Raw genomic sequence first — 20,004 nt, forward strand, 5'->3', positions numbered from 1 at the left:
GACTAGGCTGTGTCGTGAAAAAGAAACACACTTTCTGTGGTGGAATATACTAGAAGGCAATGAAATACACTAGAAAGCTGGAGTATAGTGCTTCAACCAACATGTGCAGGGCTACCCTCATCCCACTACGTTTCCCAAGAGAAAGGGTCTCTACAAAAATTAGAATATAGGAATATAAAAAAGATGGAAAGCCTAGATTCTCCCACAAAACCCTGCCCCCAAAAGGTATGGTGTTTTTGCCTTTTATCCAGAAAAACAAAGACAATGCGAAGGAACTATTATTCTTTCCTATCTGATACAACCTTTTGGGGAGAAGAATGCACATTCGCAAGCAGGCACACAAATCTGCATATGCATGATGTATTCATGTGCATTAGCATAGCGCTGTGATCCGGGTCCCAGGATTCAGCGAGCCGAATATTTTTTGTTTCTGTCAATATTTCTCAGTTGCCTGGGATAACCTGAAAGTTTCTAGCCTCTTTTCCCTAGTGCCTCCGTGTCAGAGAAGATCAAGGAAAAGGAAATCAAAAGTCCTGATTGCCTCAGCTGACACTGGAAGGGACCGCAGAGGGATGACGGCCGAAGGCTGGCAACCAGCCCCTTTTCTCACAGAGGAAAATTACCAGAGCTCTCTGCAGAGTGGACTGAGCACCCGGCACTCACGCCTGGTGCTCTGCTCTCATCTGAGACAGAGCAGACGGAGCTCTGTAAACAAGACCGGAGAGGGAAACCCGGATTCCACCCGGAGGCGGAGCACGCCGCCCCGAGCACGTAGCCCCACCCCCCCACCCCCACAGTGGACAGACGGACTGATGGACAGAGGACATGAAATACTAATGCGCAAAGGCCCTGCAGGTGCTTCCTAGAACAGCGGGCACACGGGAAGTCAACAGAAAAGCCCCCATGGCGTGGGGGGGCTCCGGCTTGTTCATAATACGGTTGTGGAAATGGAACCCCCCCAGGAAATCTGATGGCTTCTCTGGAAGACAAGAGGCGGGTGGGGACGTGGTCATCCCCCACGCAGCCGCTCTAGAGTCGCGGAGCTGCTGGGACCCACGGGACTCCCACGACTGAGAATAGAGGAAAAACAAAAGTCAACTGAAATTCTGTACTGTGGAGATAATAGAGATTTCAATTTATTGTCCCATATGACATTCGTTACCAGCCTCACGGGGGTAAAGACCCTCCGACGTATCCCCTGCTATAGTCCAGCTCCTAGTAGAGAAACTGGCTCGTAAAGGCGCTCTAAACATTTTACATGAATAAATGAATAAATGAATGAATGAGACATTGCCTACTTTTCCACCATAAAGAACCCTAATCATAAAAAAGCTGAATGTGAGGGGTGCCTGGGTGGCTCAGTAGGTTAAGCGTCTGCCTTCTGCTCAGGTCCTGATCTCGGAGTCCGGGGATCGAGTCCCGACGTGTGACTCCCTGCTCAGCGCGGAGCCTGCTTCTCCCTCTCCCTCTGCCCCTCCCCCTGCTTGTGAGCTCATTCTCTCTCTCAAACAAATAAAAATTTTAAAAATTAAAAAGAAAAAAAAGCTGAATGCCCACACATGTGGGATGCATGTGGGAAGGGGGTTTTACAGTCTGGAGGAAAATATGATCTTTGTCTATATGTCACCAGTTAAACCATGAACATAGAAAATGGTCTGGTGACAATGTTCTACTAACTGGACATTTTTTAGTCTACGGCCATACCACCCTGAGCATGCCCAATCTCGTCTGCTAACTGGAAATTCAACTCCATGGATAGGCTACACATGGAAAGATTTTACTATTTAATTCTTATCTTCCCTTTGTGGGTAGGAACCTGCACCACCCCCAGGAAAAGACAAATAGGGATAGATGGCACCTAGATCAACGCTCTGGGGGATGGAGTCTCCAGGCACAGTGGAATGGGGGAAACAGGTAACTGTCAGCTCCTGGTTGAAATAGAACCAATTTCCAATTTCAGGAAATTCAGGCCCTTTGGATCTATGGCCCTAAAAGGAGAGAGATTTGTGTGGTTATTCCAGAACAGAGAAGAGGAACCACTGAACACCTTTACCCCTTCCCAAGCAGAAGCTACAGTGAGTGAGGTAGCTTCTACTTCCAGAGCTAAACCTAGTGGCACAGCTTTCTGGAAAGACCTTCGTCAATGCCCGGGCTGCCAGTTCCAAGTGCACTTGCCTCCACCGTAACCTTCTCTTCTTTACGACAGAGCCTGTTCCAAGAATACCTTTCCAGACTCCATTCACACATAAAGGGCAAAAAGACACAGCACTGAAGTTTCACCACCCAAACTCTCTCCCCCAGTTTAGACAGATCGACCGTGCTAATCCCCTTTCACCCACATGGATGGCCACCCAGTCCTTCCACTAGAAAAGCCAGCATATTTCCATTTGGCTACTAAGCTCAGCCAAGACACTGGACACTTAGTTCTCAGGCAAAATGAGTCGTCCATGGAAGACAATTAAATTCTAGCTCTAGGATTGGGAGTAATGGAAGGCTGAATAGGCCCCAAAGGCCCTTTGCGCTGCCAAGGTTGTGTTTTCCAGCAATCTTCGGCTGAACAGGCTAAAAGGGAAGGTTCCTAAGTGCTGGGAAGGAGCATGAAAAGGAAAATAAACAGAATGGAGAGACAGCTGGAGTGTGGATGCCCGAGTTCCTTCTGAACTTTGTACAGCGAGACCTCACGTATTCTTTCTTCCCGCGAAAGCAGGGACAGACGGACATTGCCCTGCCACACGGCCAGACTGGGAACTCCACTCACTCTTTGGAAATCCATGGGAATTTTTCTCTCTGGTCCTGAACCCGATACATGAATATTAAGAGAGATAGCCTTGTTTTCCCTTCCTTTCAGTTCCCATTATCAGTTTCGACACTTGAATTTCTTCTAATTCCCTCCCTCTGTCTGTCGTTCATAGCTCTGTTTAGCTGCTTAGCCCTCTACCCCATTCTCACCAAAGATGGGAAAAGAATTCTCAGGAGGGAAAAAGTATAACTTTCTCATCACAAAAATAAACTTTTGGCATTTGTCCTTAGGGCTTATCTTAAATAACATAACGTGTTTTTACGTATTCAAAAGGTATTAAATACCAACTTTGTACCCAGCCCCCTACAGAAGATATCAAGGTGGACAGAGTACAGATCCCTCTCTCCTTGGAATCCCAGTGTTACAATAATTTGTTTATGTGCCTTAACGTTTTCATACAAATAGGAGCAAGGCATTGTGGGAATACAGTGGAATAAACCCTTAATTGTCCCTAGAGATATCGAGGAAATCTTCTTGGAAGGGGTGACATTTGAGCTGGCTCTTAAGGGATGAATAGTAATTCTCTATGCAGTCAAAAAAGGGAAAGAGCTTAGGAGGCTAAAGTAAGATCATCTTAAAACAAGATGAAAAATCACTTGCGTATTCAGGAGACTGATTCAACAGCAATCTAAGAGATGAGACTATGTAAGTACGTAGAAGCCACGGCAAGGAGGGTCTTATGCTCTCTACTTAGAGCCTTGGACCGTGTCTCTAGGAAATTAGGGAAATGGAAGTGTTTCAAGTTACAAAGCAGCCTCATCAAATTTGCATATTAAAAAGATTCCTCTAGGTATGGTGATGGGGATAACTTGGTCAGGGCAAGAACAGGGGCAGGGGAACTAACGAGGGGGTACTGAGAAGTACCCCAGAGATGGGGAGGGTCTGTAAGGCAGTGGCGTGAGTTTGGAGAAGAGGACTTCATCTTACTTGTGGCTCAGTTCCCAAGGTAATTTTTTCCCCTAATATTGGAAGGCGGAATCAGACAAGAGGATATCTACATTCTAAGGCAAGGATGTTTTCTTTGCTTATCTTTATTAAAAATTATCTTATCCTGAGCCTGAACTAGGCTCTTCCACACCAAGTGAGTGGTGGTGGTTTGTCATTGTTGATGATGATGGTGATGGCAGTGATGGTGACAATGGTGATGACGGTGATGGTGATGGTGGTGATGACAGTGATGATGATGGTGGTGATGACAGTGATGGCGATGGTGGTGATGACGGTGATGGTGGTGGTGATGGTGGTGATGACGGTGATGGCGACGGTGGTGATGATGATGATGGTGATGTTGGTGATGACAGTGATGGTGATGATGGTGATGGTGACAACCCACGCAGAATATGAGAATAAACTTCAAATATTAGGATTGCATACCAATTATTCTCTCAAAAGTTTTGAGGTTATATCTTCAGAGATGAAGTTACTGTTACTGGTTGAGGCTATTCTTGCCTTCAACTAGAATGTCCCCCAGGTGGAGGAAAGAAGGACAGAGCTATGGGCCTGACATGTACTTGGTAGGGCAAGAATGAGATTTGGCAATGATAACTCTATCCCTCTCTCAGGTGGCCTGGGAATTTGCAGACTTGACTGATTTTTATAAATGGAATTAAATCTCCCTCTACTTCTATTCTGAGTACCAGCTAACCTTTTTTGACCATGTACAATGTGTCACAAACTATTTTAAGCTCTTCATATGCACTATCTCCTCTAATCTTTTTAATGATCTTGCAGTAGGATTTATTACTATCCCCATTTTGCAAATGTGGAAGCTGAGACCCAGAGCCATTCGCTAACTTGCTCAAGGGCACACAGCTAGTCATCCATGATTCCCTGCAGGCCTGTTGACCCCGGACCCTTGGCTCTTTTCCTCAACATCGATACCACTGCTCCTACATGGGACAGAGGTAGGAGCAGAACATTTGTACACATTCACATTCAGATGATGAAGCTGTAGGATGGCCAGCCGAATAAACAACGGTGAAAGTTCAAGGTTGCAGAAGTCAGAGGCACACATTAGCTTCAAAGAGAAGGTCATTGCTATGTAGGGAGGGGTCTTCCCCTGGCCGCACAGAAATGGCTCCCACGCTGGCAACTGGAATTCTGTGAAAGGTCTGCTATTTTAAGTACTTTGCCGAGAGAAGGAAAAGGAAAAAAGTCCTCGAATGAGGCACTCAGAGCTACTGGAAATCCCCAAAGAATCATGACTGAGATGAGTATTTCTTCACCTCTGCTCTTCCCCCTTTTGAGGAGATGGGACAAGGTCAAGTTAATAAGGGAGCAGGTAGAGAGAGGGGCAAGCGGTGGGGACAGGGACTCATAGGAAAGCAGTAGAAAAGGTCAGCTGGGAAGACTGTAAAGAGCAGGAGACAGGGGGCAGCCATCCAGAGGAAGTGGTTTTGTTAAGGCTCGCTAAGAGCAACAAAGGTTCTGGGAAAACTAAGGACGCCGTGGGAAGGTGAGTGACCCAGAACTTACAATATGTGCTTCTTGAGATCAGAAGATGTCTACTGACTGTAATATTTTTCAAATTGGAGCCCGAGTAGATAAACAAGAGTTCAAAATCTCAAAATCTTCATGTTAGTCAAAATACAGCCTGATTCCCTTGAAGGCCATCTTGGCATGGCTTCGAGACTCCTTCGCTCTCCCGGACTTCAAGCACGGATGTCAGGTTTCCAAACAGGCCAGTCGATCTTCGAAGATTAGAAGGAAAGCAAGAGCGGGAGGAGATGAAAACCGCAGTTGGTGTGTTGCAAATGGGAATTGTTTGTGTGAGGCATGGGGGCTCTTCTCAGTTCTCCGGGTCGCGTGTGAAATTCAGAATGATTACACCGAGCACAAGAGGCTGACGTGTCCTCCACCAGCCAAACAGGTGGCCTCTGGCTGCCCCGTTGCCCTCGGCCTCACTGTAGAAACAGGACTTGAAAAGACGAGAGTTTTCTGAAGTTGTTCCATCTCAGCCCCTGGGGTTGAAGTTGTAGCCAGTGGGAGAAAGCTAGTTGGCAATGTCGCTTTCTTTAATCTGAGTTTTTTTATTTTACTTTATATGGGAAATTCTCTTTAATCTTACAACACAGAGGTTTATTTTTAATCTTTTGAAAATCCCTTAAATTAATATTTGAGCCATAAGACCAAAATAGAAACATGCTATGTTCAAGAAACGATGGCGGATTTGTCTTGTATTAGCTTGTCTTGTTTTCTTTTGTTTGTTTGGGTTTTTTGCCCGCCCCCCCTTCTGAATCTCTTTCCTTGCAACTTTTATTTGCAATCTGTTTAGTAAAAGATGAAAGCGGCGCACTTTTGCAGACGAAGCTAAGAGAAGACTCCTCTCCTCCCGTGAGAGTGTGTCCTCATCCCGTGGACACCGGCTCAGCGGACCTGAGCAAACAGAGGGGGTAACTGATGTCATAATTTACACCTTTTTATATTGTCAATCCATTAGCAAATTTTGAAGTTAGAGACCTTCTTAATTCTCTTGCCTTTTAACTTTCCCGCTAAAACGAAGCGTGATTAACATACAACCATTACATTAGTACAACATTCTGCACCTGCCTTTATATTTACCTTTATAAAGTGAGTTTTAGGGACACCTGGGTGGCTCAGTTGGTTAAGCGTCTACCTTCGACTCAAGTCATGATCTCAGGGTCCTGGGATCAAGTCCCGCAGCAGGCGCCCTGCTCAGTGGGGAGCCTGCTTCTCTCTCTGCCTCTGCTCCTCCCCCTGCTTGTGCTTGCGCTCTCTTTCTTTCTCTGTCATATAAAGAGATAAAATCTTCTTAAAAAAATAAAACAAAATAAATAGAGTTTTACACTTTTGTATGCATACGTCCAAACTCATCACATTGCCTACATTGACTCTGCAATTTTTTGTTTATCAATAAAGCTATTAGGAATAATAGTTATTATGAAAAAAAAAGAGTGGGGGGAGAGGAGTCTCAGGCCACCTTGCTATACCTTTAGGCACATGGGGAGGAAGGAGACGGAAGATCTTAGCAGAGGAGAGAGCATGGGTGGGGCCCAGCATACTCTTTAGGGCTGAGTTAGGCAGAGGGGCAAAAACTGGGTTGGAGGTTGTCCCAGAACCTTGGAACATTTGCAGAAGCCATGCGTGTGATCACAACATCTCACGAGGACAAGCTTCACAGGTCAGGGAGCAGCAGTGACTTCCAGCAAGGGATACAGCCTCTGCAGTGGCTGGGGAATAGTTGTGTTGGGTCAGGCTGCCCCACAGAGAGGGCCGGTGGGCTGCTCCTTTCAAGGCATGGACTGGGTGGACCCAAGGCTGCTCGACAGTGACAGGGTTGAGCTGCCTGGGCACAAATAACCCTCCCAATGTCTCAACTCAAATCCCTAAAAAGCAGTCACATTATTCTATTTAAAACATAGCATTTACTCCTAAATTCTAACTTCTGCACTGTGACATAATGGTGTCATCTTGTTTTCAATTTAAAATCTTAAATCGTCAGTGGCTTATTGGAGAATGTGGTACCCAAGGGAGAAAGCCTAATGACAAAGACCCAGGCATATAATGGGATAAGGGTTGGTCTCCAGGAGCCCCTCTCCATGCAGAATGTTAGGGGTAAAATCTAGACCTTGCTAGGGGTCATGAGACCTGATGTCCCGGGCAGTTTTTCCACCAGCTGCAACCAGATGTTGGTCTAGTCACTGCCTCTCTTGGGACCAGCATCTCCTCATCTGTCCAACATCCTAACCATTCTCGAGGTTCAACAAGCTGAAATGGCTTCCAAACTTTTCGGATAGAAAAGACCATATCTTAACACCAGAAAATGTTCAAAGCCCTTCCACATGAATGTAACTGTCCATTTCCTATTGCTTCATTTTGAAAACTATCTCAATGGCGGAAATCAGGGGACCCGATGGTACTCCTGAGACATATATTTGCTAATTAGAGGACCACCCACACAGGTCAGAAAAGTAGCAATCAACGCATCTTCCAGATGCAGGATTCACGAGTCCGGTTTCTGGTGCACAGACTGATCCACTGGTCCTCACAGGGACTGGAAATTCCCAGGGCCATGAGGTCCAATCTTTGCTGAAAACAGGCTGTGCCAGTCTAGGCGTCCAACAGCTCAACCACGTTACACCAAAGCACCGTGGTGCTAGACACCACGATGGGGACATCGTCACTCCCCCAGGAAACACTCCCCCCAATTTTACAGTACTACTAGACTCAAAGGGCCATCTGGTTGGAAACAGTCCTGGATTATGTTTTAACCCCCAAAGACCCATCACTACCTGAGATAGTCTTAAAGTCCTTAAAATACCTTGGAATTCCCAAGCCATTATAGTCAGTAAATTCAGTGCTGTGTATATTTCTAAGTGCAACTGACCATTCCGTGATTTCCCGCTTCCCCTCTGCTGCAGGCCTCATGCTCATGCCCTGCTGTCGTGGGCAGTATCTGAGATGGCTTCTGCACTTTTCTATCCACCTATAATGGTTTTCTCCTCTCTCTCTCTCCCATCCCTCCTTTCCCCCTGCCCTCCCAGTCTTAATCCAACCACAATACCTCCTACCTAGTCTCATTCCCCCACTTTGCCATTCTCCTAGGCCTTAGATCGCTAGTAGCGCCATAACCCCGGTAACCAGGAGCTCCCATTCGGGATCAAAGAGGCTTCTGAGCCATACATAATTCTAGAGATTCTTCTCCCTGTGCTGTTTCCGGCAACAATGCAGGCTTCTTGGTAATAGAGATAAATAACCCAAACTGTGGAAACAGACAGAGCTGAGCTCAAATATTGCTTCGTTCATGTTATCATGCTTGCATGTTTTCAAAAGTATTCATTGAGCGATTTCTATACATCAGGCCCTGTTTTAGGTGGGGAGGACTCAACAGGGAGCAGAACAGATTCTGTTCTAACGCTCTGGAAGCTTCTGCTGGAACCGAGGGGGCAGATCCACTAAAGAACCTTACAAATAATTGTTGAAACTTGCAATAAACAGTATGATGTACAGGTGGGGTAAGAACATTTAACAGAAAGATTTCACTTAGTCTTAGGGGGAAGTAAAGTGCAAGCTGACACCTCGAGGGTAAGCACAAGTTGCCTAGGTAACAAGAGAAGGAAAAACTGGTCGTTTAGGAAAAGAACTTAAATGTCCATTGGTAGTAGAATGAACCAGAGAGAACAGTGGAGGGAAAGGCCCCGAAGCAGGGGGAATGTGGAGGAGAAACAGAAGGGACAGAGAGCAAAGAGAGAGAGTGAACGGTGCAAGACCAGGCTGAAGTCATGGGCGGTGCCTGAGAGCCTTTAATCATGTTGGATTTTATTTAAAAAGCAACAGGACACTCACATCCAAAATACATATTAAAAAAAAAAAAAACCTCTTAGAACTCAAAAAGGAATGAACAATTACAAAGCAGGTAAAAGGCACGGACTGCATGCCACAAAGGATGTCAAAATAGGCAACGATCACATGAAAGAGCAGGCTGCACCTTAGTCATCGGAGAAACGCAGATCAAAGCACCATGAAACACTACTGTGTACCCACCAGAACGGCTACAGTCGAAAATGCCACAGTACTTCGCGTCGGGCAAAATAAGAGGCAACAGGAATTCTCTTACACACCAGGTGGATGTACAAATTTGCACACTTTGGGAAAACGTGTGGCGATCCTAGAAAAGCAGCACGTGAGTGTACCCTATGAGCTACGGCTGGGCACACACCCCAGAATGCTCGAGTCCCCCAAAGGAAGGTTCACAGCAGCTCTGGGTAAAATGGGTCCAAATTGTCAACAGCCTAAATGGCCATTCACTCTAGAATGAGTCAGTAAATTGTGAAATATTAGTAAAATAGAACACTACACTTTGGTGAAAAGAACAAGTTGATACACACAAGTTGGTTAAAATTCACAGATGTAATGTTGAGTGAAATAAATGGGGGGTGGGGAGGTGCTCAGTCTGGGGGGGCTCTCAGTCGGTTGAGCATCTGCCTTGGGATCAAGTCATGATCTCAGGGTCCTGGGATCGAGCCCCATGTTGGGCTCCCTGCTGGTAGAGAACCTGCTTCTCCTCCTCCCTCTGCCTGCCGCTCTCTTTCTCAAATAAATAAATAAAATCTTTTCTAAAAATGTTTAAACAGAGAGGAAGCAAGCAATACAAGGAGGGACCTGGAGTCCAGTTGAGAGTAGTTCTTAAAGACTTTAGATAAAGAAGGACGACGACAGCTGGAGGGGAAGACCCTCCAGCCCCACAAGTGGGCGTAACCTACATGGGAAACTCATGTCTCCGTCTGGGGTTTAGAAGTTAGGTGGCTGATCTAAAACCAGCGGAGAAGCACCAAGTCTCCATCCAAGCAGGTAGGCAGTGCGCTCGGTATCCGGGCAAGCTGGGGACTCATTCTTCCAAGCCCTTCAGAAATAGCCCCCCAAGGGCCTGTTCCCGCCTGGCCATGCTGCCCCCTGACCCAGACAACAGGGTGACCTTCAGGGGCACCCGGGCCAATGCAGAGAAGAAAGGAGCCGAATGGGGGAAAAAGGATACTGACAAATGCCTGAGGTTAAGTGACATGACTGGATTTTCAACTAACCACCACTCATAGCAAAGAATTCCAATCAGGGCTCTAGGGCCATGAGCGTATCTAGCGGCGTGCTGCGTGGCAGGTTTCTGGAACGCATCTAAGGGACACGGCTTCTGTGGGAGCACTTTCTCCTCTTGTTTCGGTAGCACGTTAGCAAAAACTTTCTTAAGACATCCATCCATTCCTCCTTGTTTGGTGTTTACCATTTCAGTTTTGCTCCACTTTGGGTTGTAAGCTCCCCGAGGGCCGACATCGGGCCCGCTGATCTTGTTTCTGCCCACGGAGGCAGCAGGTGTCCCCGGAGCCGGGTCAGACTGTCGGGGTCACAGACACCCAGTCACACCGAGTCCCATCACCTGAAGCCTGAGGCATCACCGCTTCTCTGAGAGAAGTAAAAATAAAGTGTTTAAAATTCAAGAAGACATCTCAGCCAAGCAGGGACTAGGTGAGGACAGCCCTTGTGGCCATATAAGCAGCAGACAGCAAAGGTTGGAGACGGAGTGCCGGAGCAGAGAGGCAAGGTCGCCTTGCCCTTGGGTCTCATTAGTGGAAATAAGACTTACAGGGAAGGCACATCTTTTAAAGATGTTTGGAAGTTTCCTGGGTGATCATGAAAGTGCCCGGGGCAGTGTGAGGTTTTCAGATATACAGAGCCTACCCTGGAGCAACTGGATTGGCAATTAGGACAATGAGGGGTCAGGAGCTTTCTTCACTTCGTTAGCTGCTAATTAAGAAATCATGTCAGGGGCTTGATGTTACCTAATGGGCTAAAGCCCTCCATGGTGATGACTAATAACACTGGCGTATTCCGGAGTTAATCTTGAACTGAATTTCCTGCAGTGATGAGATTAGATCTCTCAGCCAATATCTCTGACAGCCTCTTTATGGGTATGGGGAAAACACAGCTGAGCAAGAGGAATAAAGGTTTTACCCTCTTGCATTCTCCCTCCACCCCCTCCCCAGCCCAACAGCCACCATGTGCCGTCAGCCGTCTTCACCTGCACATGGGTGTTCTTGGTAAGATGTGCAGGAATAGAAGGGCTGGGCTACCTGCGGACCCCCGACCTTCACTGTCGTGATCATGTCAAAAGCTTGGAAAGGGCAGCGTAGCAAAGATGTTTCGCAAATACAAATTTTGAGCCCAGCAGATCTGGTTTGATGCCTCGCTGTGCCCCCTCACCAGCCTCAATTAAGCTTCTTAACCCCTTCGAGCCTCAGTTTTACTCATCTGTAAAATGGGAGTAATGATAGTACCCACCTCGTGTTTTGAGAATTAAGTGAGATAAAACACGTATAAGGTTTAGTGTAGTATCTAGTTCCTGATAAGTGCTCTATTTTTATTATTCTCTGAAAATGTCTTTTTATTTAACCCTCTTTCTTTTACAGAGTATAAACCATTTGCAGTCATTACACCACCCAGAGAGAGAAGAAGGGATCTCTGCTTACGTAGGAAACCACAAATAAAATGGTCACAAGTACAGATTTCTGCCTTCAAGCTTAGAAAACAGCCCTTTGATGGAGGCTAGTTAGGACTTCACAGGAGGCTCTAAGGCCCTACATAGGACGCACTCCTTAAATATCTCACAGCATTAGGGCCATTAGCTTTACGGGATTCACACCCGAACACCATCTCCTCATTCACGGCCCTCCTTATAATTCACCATTGGGAAGCTTGCCCAGCAAGTACCAAGAAGATAACGCAATACCCATAGCCAGTCTCTTCTACTTTCCCAGGGGTTTTCCTCCTCTGCTGCAAAAAGTCCCTTCCAACAATCGCCAAAACTAAAAGGCAACCTACAGAACGAGAGAAGGTATTTCCAAATGACATATCTGATAAAGGGTTAATATGCAAAATCTATAAAGAACTTATAAAACTCAACACCCCCAAAAAACAAATAATCTAATTGAAAATGGGCAGAAGACATGAATAGACATTTTTCCAAAGAAAACGTACAGATGGCCAATAGACCCATGAAAAAATGCCCAACATCACTCATCATCAGGGAAATGCAAATCAAAACTACAATGAGATGCCATCTCATATGTGTCAGAATGGCTAAAATTAACAACACAAGAAACAACAGGTGTTGGCAAGGATGCGGAGAAAGGGGAGCCCTCGTGCACTGTGGGCGGGAGGCAAACTGGTGCAGCCGCTCGGGAGAACAGCATGGAGTTTCCTCAAAAAGTTAAAAATAGAACGACCCTACCATCCAGCAATTGCAGTATACAGAAATACTAATTCAAAAGGCTACATGCGTCCCAATGTTTACAGCAGCATTAACTACAATAGCCAAATTATGGGAACAGCCCATGTGTCCATCAACTGATGAATGAATGAAGAAGATGCAGGTATATATATGTATATACACACACAGCAGCATATTACTCAGCCACAAAACACAACAAAAAAAGAATGAAATTTTGCCATTTGCAAAAACATGGTTGGGGCTAGAGGGGATTATGCTAAGCAAAGTAAGTCGGTCAGAGAAAGACAAATACCATATAATTTCACTCACAGGTGGAATTTAAGAGACAAGACAGATGAGCAAAGGGAGAAAAAAGAGAGAGGCAAACCAAGAAACAGACTCTTGCCTATAGAGAACAAACGGATGGTTACCAGAGGGGAGGTGGGTGGGGGGCTGGGGGAAATCGGTGCTGGGGACTGAGGAGTGCCCTTGTCGTGATGAGCTCTGGGTGATGTAGGGAAGTGTTGAGTCGCTGTGTTGTACACCTGAAACTAACATTATACTCTATGCTAACTAACCAGCATTTCAGTAAAAACTTTGTTTAAGAAGTCCCTTCCAAAGTCCTAACACCTCGCACTTAACCTGGCCTTTACCCTGAGCTGTGTCTGGGCTTGCCCCTCTCAAAGCGGAATCCAATGACCCGTTCTCAGGCCGCACACTTACTCGCAACTGTTGCAAGTCTTGTAAATGCACCTTGAGTTTGTCCCTGAACGTAGTGGCTGCATGTCCAGAAACAGAATCACTCCCATAGGTGCTCAGGAACATTCCTCAAGAGCATGTGGAGTACTGCTGTAAAAAAAAAAAGAGAGAGAGAGAGTGCCCTATTTCAACTCTGTGTGTGTGTGTGTGTGTGTGTGTGTGTGTGTGTTGTAGGAGAGGAGAGATTTTGAGTCAGGTTTAAGCAAAGCAATAAATTAATCTTCTATTCCAACCGGGGAACAAACTATCTGACCTTGTATCTGGAAGCTGGGGAAAAGACAAGCTTCTCTTTTATCATTTTGGAAAGACGCCAGGGTGGGGAGGCGGGAGAGGTGAGGAGGGCGGAGGAGTAGTTTTTCTTTTTTAATCACAGTTTTTAAAATGGTATACCATGTCTTGTCAGGCCTGAACCTCCCTAAATCATTCTTCAGAGGAAAAAAATCCTGTAATCTCCCGTCTTCCTTTGTGGGGAAGAAAGATGTCATGGAAACCAGGCCTGTGCCTAAAACAAGGGATGGTGACAATGATACGTAACTGTTTCCATGACTCCAAAAGGAGACGTTGGTCTCTACACGGAGGCGTTTTATCAAGCACCAGGAACCCTCCCCGGGCTGAGCCGCCTGTGCCCACCCTGCCCCAGTTCCTCTCTGTCAGTAGTCTACCCAAGCTTTAAAGTCAAATTCTCCAGAAGCCTGTTCTTCTCCCCTCGGTTGGAAGAGATCCCGCTTGCCCTGAATGTTAGCTCTTCAGACCTTGAGCAGTGGTTCTCCTCAGAGGGGTGGGACTGTCTGGAGACATTTTTGGTTGGAGAAACTGGGAGGGAGGCACCTAGTGGGAGAGGCCGGGGGCGCTGCTAAGCAACTTGCCATGTACAGGAGGACCCCCACAAAAGGAGGATTATCGACCCCAAACAGCGGCAGCACTGAGGCTGAGAAACCATGTTGGGCAGCGATCTGTGTGCTGGTCCAGCAGCAAGAGTTGACACAGCCGATGTCCCTCCTCCTTGGCCTTTTTCCTCTTTGGTTTCCTCCGGGTTTCCTCCAACCTCACGGATCCGTCCTCCAGTCACTTCCCATCTCCCCCACTTCTACACAGAGGGCGTGCCTGCGCTCCGTCCTGGGATTCATTCTCACCCCAGTCCCTGCCCTTACATATCCATGGACCCACTGGCCCCCTCCCCTGAACTGCACTTGGACATCTCCCCTTGGACATCACCAGCACATCCCTAACTCAGCGTATCCAAAACGGAGTTCCTGGGCTTTCCTCAAAACACCTGCTCCCCCAACACATCTCTGCGAATGGTCATTCGCTCTGCCTAGTTGCTCAGGGGAATAACCTTGCAGTTGTCCTTGATGCCTCTCTTCCTCTCAAACACGCAGCCAATCGACCATCAAATCCTGTTGACTCAAAATCTATCCAAATGTGACCACCGCGGTCACCACTAACGGCCTCAGCTCCCACCTTCTCTCGCCTAGAACATCACACTGGTCTCCTGGCTGGTCTCCCTGCTTCCATCTCTAGCCGCGTCTCAGTATAGGAGCAAGAGTGATCCTTTCGAAATGTAAGCCAGATCATGTCCCTTCTGTATTTGGAATCCCCAAAGGCTCCTTCCTATCAACCCCGGGGCGAAAGCCAAAGTTCTTACAAAGTGTCTTGACAAGATTTTATATTATCCATCTGCTTCAAAATCCCCTAATCTACCCCAACAGTGTGTCTGCGACTCATAGCCTACCACTCTCCCCCCATCTCTGCCTCCTTCCTCTTCCTTGAGTCGGCCAGACACAGTCCCACCTCAGGACCGTTGACTTTGCGGTGCCCTCTGCCTAGAATCCCCATAGCTTGCCCCATCGACCCTTCAGGTCTTACTGAAATGTCACCTTCTCAGAGAGATCTCTCATGGCCACACGATTTAAAATTGTAGCCCCCGCCCCTATCTCCACTTACTGGTTTTAATATTTTTTCCATAGTGTGTACCACCATCTGGCATGCTACTTACTCTCCTTAGCTAGTGTGTTATCCGATCCTCGCAGCAGGTTGCAAGCTATCCAAGGGCTGGGATTTTTTTCCATTGCTGAGCCCACAGCACGCAGGTAAGTGCTGCCGTAGTAAACGCCCAAAGTGATGAATGAGCAAATCCCCGGTTCAGCACAACATTGTCTAGGGACAGGGGGTGACTTGTCCAATCCCCGGCACAGGGTCATGCTGACCCCTCTTTTTCTTCTGACTCTAATCCCTGGCCTAGACCAGACACTGGACGAGGAGCTTTTGTACAAATTAAATGAAATGACTAATTTCATTTAATTTATTAGGAACTCAATCTATTTTTAATCACATTTTCATTCTGAATGCTTAATCTGTCGAAAAGCATCTTTGCCTCGATGAAGCCTTCCTCCTGCCTTCCTAACTGGTTTATCAATCCGCCGGGACTCGCAGAGGCTCCGAATCGCGCTGGAGGACAGGCTGTGAGCAGACTTCCTGCGCCATCTTGTGGTCAGGCTGGGAACGACACCTCCTGACCGCGATCTGGGTCCCCGCGCGCGTGCTGGTCTCCTCCCAGCCGCAGAGCCAGACAGTTTCTCCTCTCCTTCCCGTTCCTCGATTTTCCAGACTGTCCTTGGCTGGGAGCGCTTTAGGTTGGTGATTCTCCCTCTTTTTCAGGAAAAAAACGAATTTCCACGTGGCCCCCCACGTGGTCTTGACTACTTGCGGTCTTGCAGTCTTGACTACTCCCAAATTGCACCTTAACCAGCAGCTTCATCAGATTCAAGTCCCCGTGTCCTGAAACCCCGGGGGGTAACACCAGTCTCTAATATCCGTGTCCTGCGATGCACGAGCTCAGTGGCCTCTCGAGAGGCTCTCTCCCCTTCAGCTCCCAAAACTCAACCGTTGGCAGTTCGGATACCTGCCTTTTAGTCACCCCCAGAACTCAGGTTGTAGGTATAAAAACTCCTGGGAGAGGTAACAGCTTTGTTTCCAGCCATCCCAACCTACGGACGGGTGTTGAAGGGTAAGGGCAGAGGAGAAAGGCCTAGAAGAAAGGTCTAAAGGTGGACACCAAGGGGCAAGGCCTGGGACAAAGAAAGGCAACAGGGCCTCTAAATCGACTTCGCACCCCACTTCGCCTCCTGTTCAGCCCGCCTGCGCCCAGCAGGATCTCACTACTTCCGTTCTGTGTTTTGGGGATTAGGGAGGGGGTGGGGGCAGATCAGTCTTCACTGGTGAAAATTCTACATTAACAACGTCTATAAAGCAGCTCTATTACTCTCAAGAACCCCAAAAGATATTAACAACAGCCACCAAAGTCAGCCTGGGAAACGATTATAGACCAAGAACAATGACTTGAAACGAGCACACGAATTGTTAGAAAGGAGCTCGCCCTTCTGAGGTATGAGAAGTTTTCTTGAATCCCTCTGGCCAAGATTAGGGGGATTGTTTTTGTGGTATCAGTAAAGAAATGAAAGAAAGTGTGGAATTTTAGACCCCAATACCTGAATTACCATCAGAAGGAGAAAGGAAGAGAACAAACATTATTAAGAGCCTATATATGGGAAGCACTGTCGAGGCACATTACATACCTTTTCACTGAAATGAAAAACTCTCTTCAGAGGCCAGCTCTGTGACCTTGGGCTAGTAACTTAACCTCTCTGAGCCTAAGTCTTCTCCTCGGTAAAAGGATGTTGACGCTGCGAAAAACAGTTTGATGGTTCCTCCAAAAATGAAATACAGAATTGTCAAGTCCACCGCTGGGAATGCACCCTAAAGAAGTGAAAGCAGGAACTCAAACAGGTATTTGTACACCAATGTGCGAAACAACGTTATTCCGCAGGACAAAAAGGGGGAAAGAACCCAAATACTCATTAAGAGATGACTCAATGAACAAAACATGATATAAACATACAAAGGATTATTATTCAGCTTTAAAAGAGAACAGAATTTTTTTTAAGATTTTATTTATTTGTGAGAGAGAGGGAGCACAAGCAGGGGGAGCGGCAGGCGGAGGGAGAAGCAGGCTCCCTGCTGAGCAAGGAGCCTGATGCGGGGCTCGATCCCAGGATCTTGGAATCATGACATGAATGAACCAAAGGCAGACACTTAACCAACTGAGCCACCCAGGCGTTCCAGGGAACAGAATTCTGATGCAGGCTGCAACATGGGGGAACCTTGAAGACGCGATGCTGCGTGAGATAAGACAGACCCAAAATGCGAATATGCACCATCCCATCTACGTGAGGTCCTGAGAACGGGCAAATGCAACTCATAGAGACAAAAAGTAGAATAGACATTAGTTACCAGGAGCTGGGGAGGGAGAATGGGGACTTAGTGTTCAGTGGGGACAGAGTTTAGTTGCGGAGGACGCAAAAGTTCTTTAAATGGATAGTGGTGGCGGTGGCTCATTCTGAACGCGCTTAGTGCCCCTGAACTGTACACTTAAAAATGGTTAAAATGAAAAAAAATGGTTAAAATGGTAAGTTTGATGTTATACATATTTTACCACAATAATAGATAGAAAATGGTGCTGAGTTACCATTCAAAGCCAAGTCTTTCTTAAACCCCCAAACCAATGTCCTTTCTATAGGGTCCTCTCGTTGCAAATGTGTTGAATTGTGGTTTTGTTAAGTATTACTTGGCGAAAAGTGTGAATAGATGTAAATTAATTGGGTAGTTTTACTGGTCCCTGAAGCACAAAAAGGAAAAACATTGCAATGAATTTTTCCAAGTAAGAAATATTACTTCCGGCTTTCCTCCTGAGCTGATTCCATGCGGGACCAGCTGTCTCCCTGGGGCTTGGGGGGGGGCAGGGACTGGGAGGGCAAGGCAGGCAATTTCTCTTCTTCTATAGTTTTGGTGAGAAAAGTCTCCACGATGTACTTTTTTTTTCTATTTACAAAGTAAAAGGATGACTTTTTTCCTCCAATTTTAATTGAGATGGAACATTCCAAGACCAAGAAAATGTCATGCATTGGGTGATGAGTAGGCTGGACATCATGGGAATGAAAGTTGCAGGATACAGCTATTTGCCAAAAATGTGACCTATGGGATTTAAGGACCATGTCACGCTGCTCTGCTTGGATGGTTTTTACTTGGATGAGATTAAACCACCAATTTAGTTTTGTTTTGAGGGGAAAAATGTCCAGAGCAAACCAGGGTCTGGAGAGGGGCGTGTACACACCCCCCCCAAACGTGTTCACAGCCATGTGGAAGGAGGGAGAGGTGCCCCCTAACTCGGAGAACTCTGGGACTTACGGAGGAAATAACGTAGTCTCCCTAGTGAACAAAAAAAGAGCAAGAGACAGAGGGATAGTTAGATGCCCACATTATGCTTTGACCTGGAAGGCAAGTAAGCCAAGAGGACGATAACTTTGAGACAAATTACAGAACATGAATCTCTCCACATAGGGCACTCACTATATTTTTTTATCAGTTTCAAATCCTGCCAAAGAGCATAGTCAAGACTAAACATATAAAAGCCCATAAAAGGGAGGTCCAAGTGGCTTTCCAGCTGTGTGAGTCCATTCTATGAGAAATCACACTACCGAGGACAGATAAAAATGTGAGAAAAGTGCTGGGCTTCCATGGTAAAGCTGACCCGATTGCTAAACATACACTGAGCACCTATGACATAAAAGGTATTGGGCCAGCCTCCATGAAATAAAGAACCAAACCTGATCCCATCCCCAGGCTAGATTATAATCTAGCTTTACATTTTAAGGAATTTAGTCCCATCAACAGAAAACTATCCTGATTTGAATAGTTAATTAAATAACTAGTAGAGAAGGTAAGAATTCCAGTCTTGATGGAAGGTTGAATACCTGGTTTAACGCCCCGCCCCCCCGCCGGCCCGGGTCGTCGTCAAAATGGTAGCAAGAAAATGTTAAAGGACATAAGCCCACCACAGTAAAGGAGATAAAAGAAGGGCTATTGTTGAGGTTGAGGTGAAGTCAACAAAGTTCTGGAGGACAGAGACCGGATGGAGGGAATCAAAGGAAATCACGACCTAGCGTCTGCGTGGAAGGGAATACGTTCCAGAAAAAAAGCCAAACCCTCTGAGGAGGTTCAGGACTCAGACACAGCGGGAATGCCGAGGTAGTGAAATGAAGGTGTGTGCAAGAAACATCTGTGCTGCCCACTGTACTCACCCGAAATCTCTCCCCCACCCTCCCCAGGCTCCGGTCTAATCGTTAGAGACTGCTGCTCAAAACAGATCACCTGGTGCCACTGGAAACATCTCTGCCTTCTGGCATTCAGGAGGCCCTCAGTCTCGCAGAGGCAAACCCCTCCGACGGACAGGTCCTGCCCACATACAGGATCTTTCCATTGCCTCACGCTCCAATCTGAATGGACACAAGGATGACGTTTCAGGATAGAGATTGTTGTTAACATTTTTTTAATGACTCCCATCGATATAAAGAAAAACTGGGTTACAGACAAGAACTCAAAAAAACAAAAAAACAAACAAAAAAACCTCTCATTAGCAATTGTACCCATAAAACGAGAATAGGATACTATATAAAGAAAGAAGAAAATCATAGACCAAAATAAGAGCTATTGAAATTTATTGCAAACAGAAAATTCATTACAAGGGTTGGGAAAATAAAATCTACACGATTTCCCTTAAAATCAGGTTCCAAACTCAAGAGATTAAAAAAAAAAAGATGATGATAGAAAAAATAAGGGACCTATAAGACTAATCCATGGCTCCAGTATTAGTTAATAGGACTTCCAGGAA

At 46.4% G+C, this 20,004-nt stretch overlaps 1 long non-coding RNA gene across 1 annotated transcript; it reads right to left on the reverse strand.

Annotated features, from left to right (window-relative positions):
• Positions 1 to 6,002: 6,002 nt before the first annotated feature.
• LOC121104920 lies at positions 6,003 to 19,964 on the reverse strand. Its single transcript, XR_005837269.1, has 4 exons — positions 19,485 to 19,964; positions 16,853 to 17,033; positions 13,242 to 13,367; positions 6,003 to 6,175 (listed from the first exon to the last, which is right to left on the reverse strand). It is a non-coding gene; the product is annotated as an uncharacterized LOC121104920 (long non-coding RNA).
• Positions 19,965 to 20,004: the final 40 nt, after the last annotated feature.

The sequence above is a fragment of the Ursus maritimus genome, unplaced genomic scaffold (genome assembly GCF_017311325.1).
Source record: "Ursus maritimus isolate PB19 unplaced genomic scaffold, ASM1731132v1 scaffold_1, whole genome shotgun sequence".
Taxonomy (NCBI): Eukaryota; Metazoa; Chordata; class Mammalia; order Carnivora; family Ursidae; genus Ursus; species Ursus maritimus.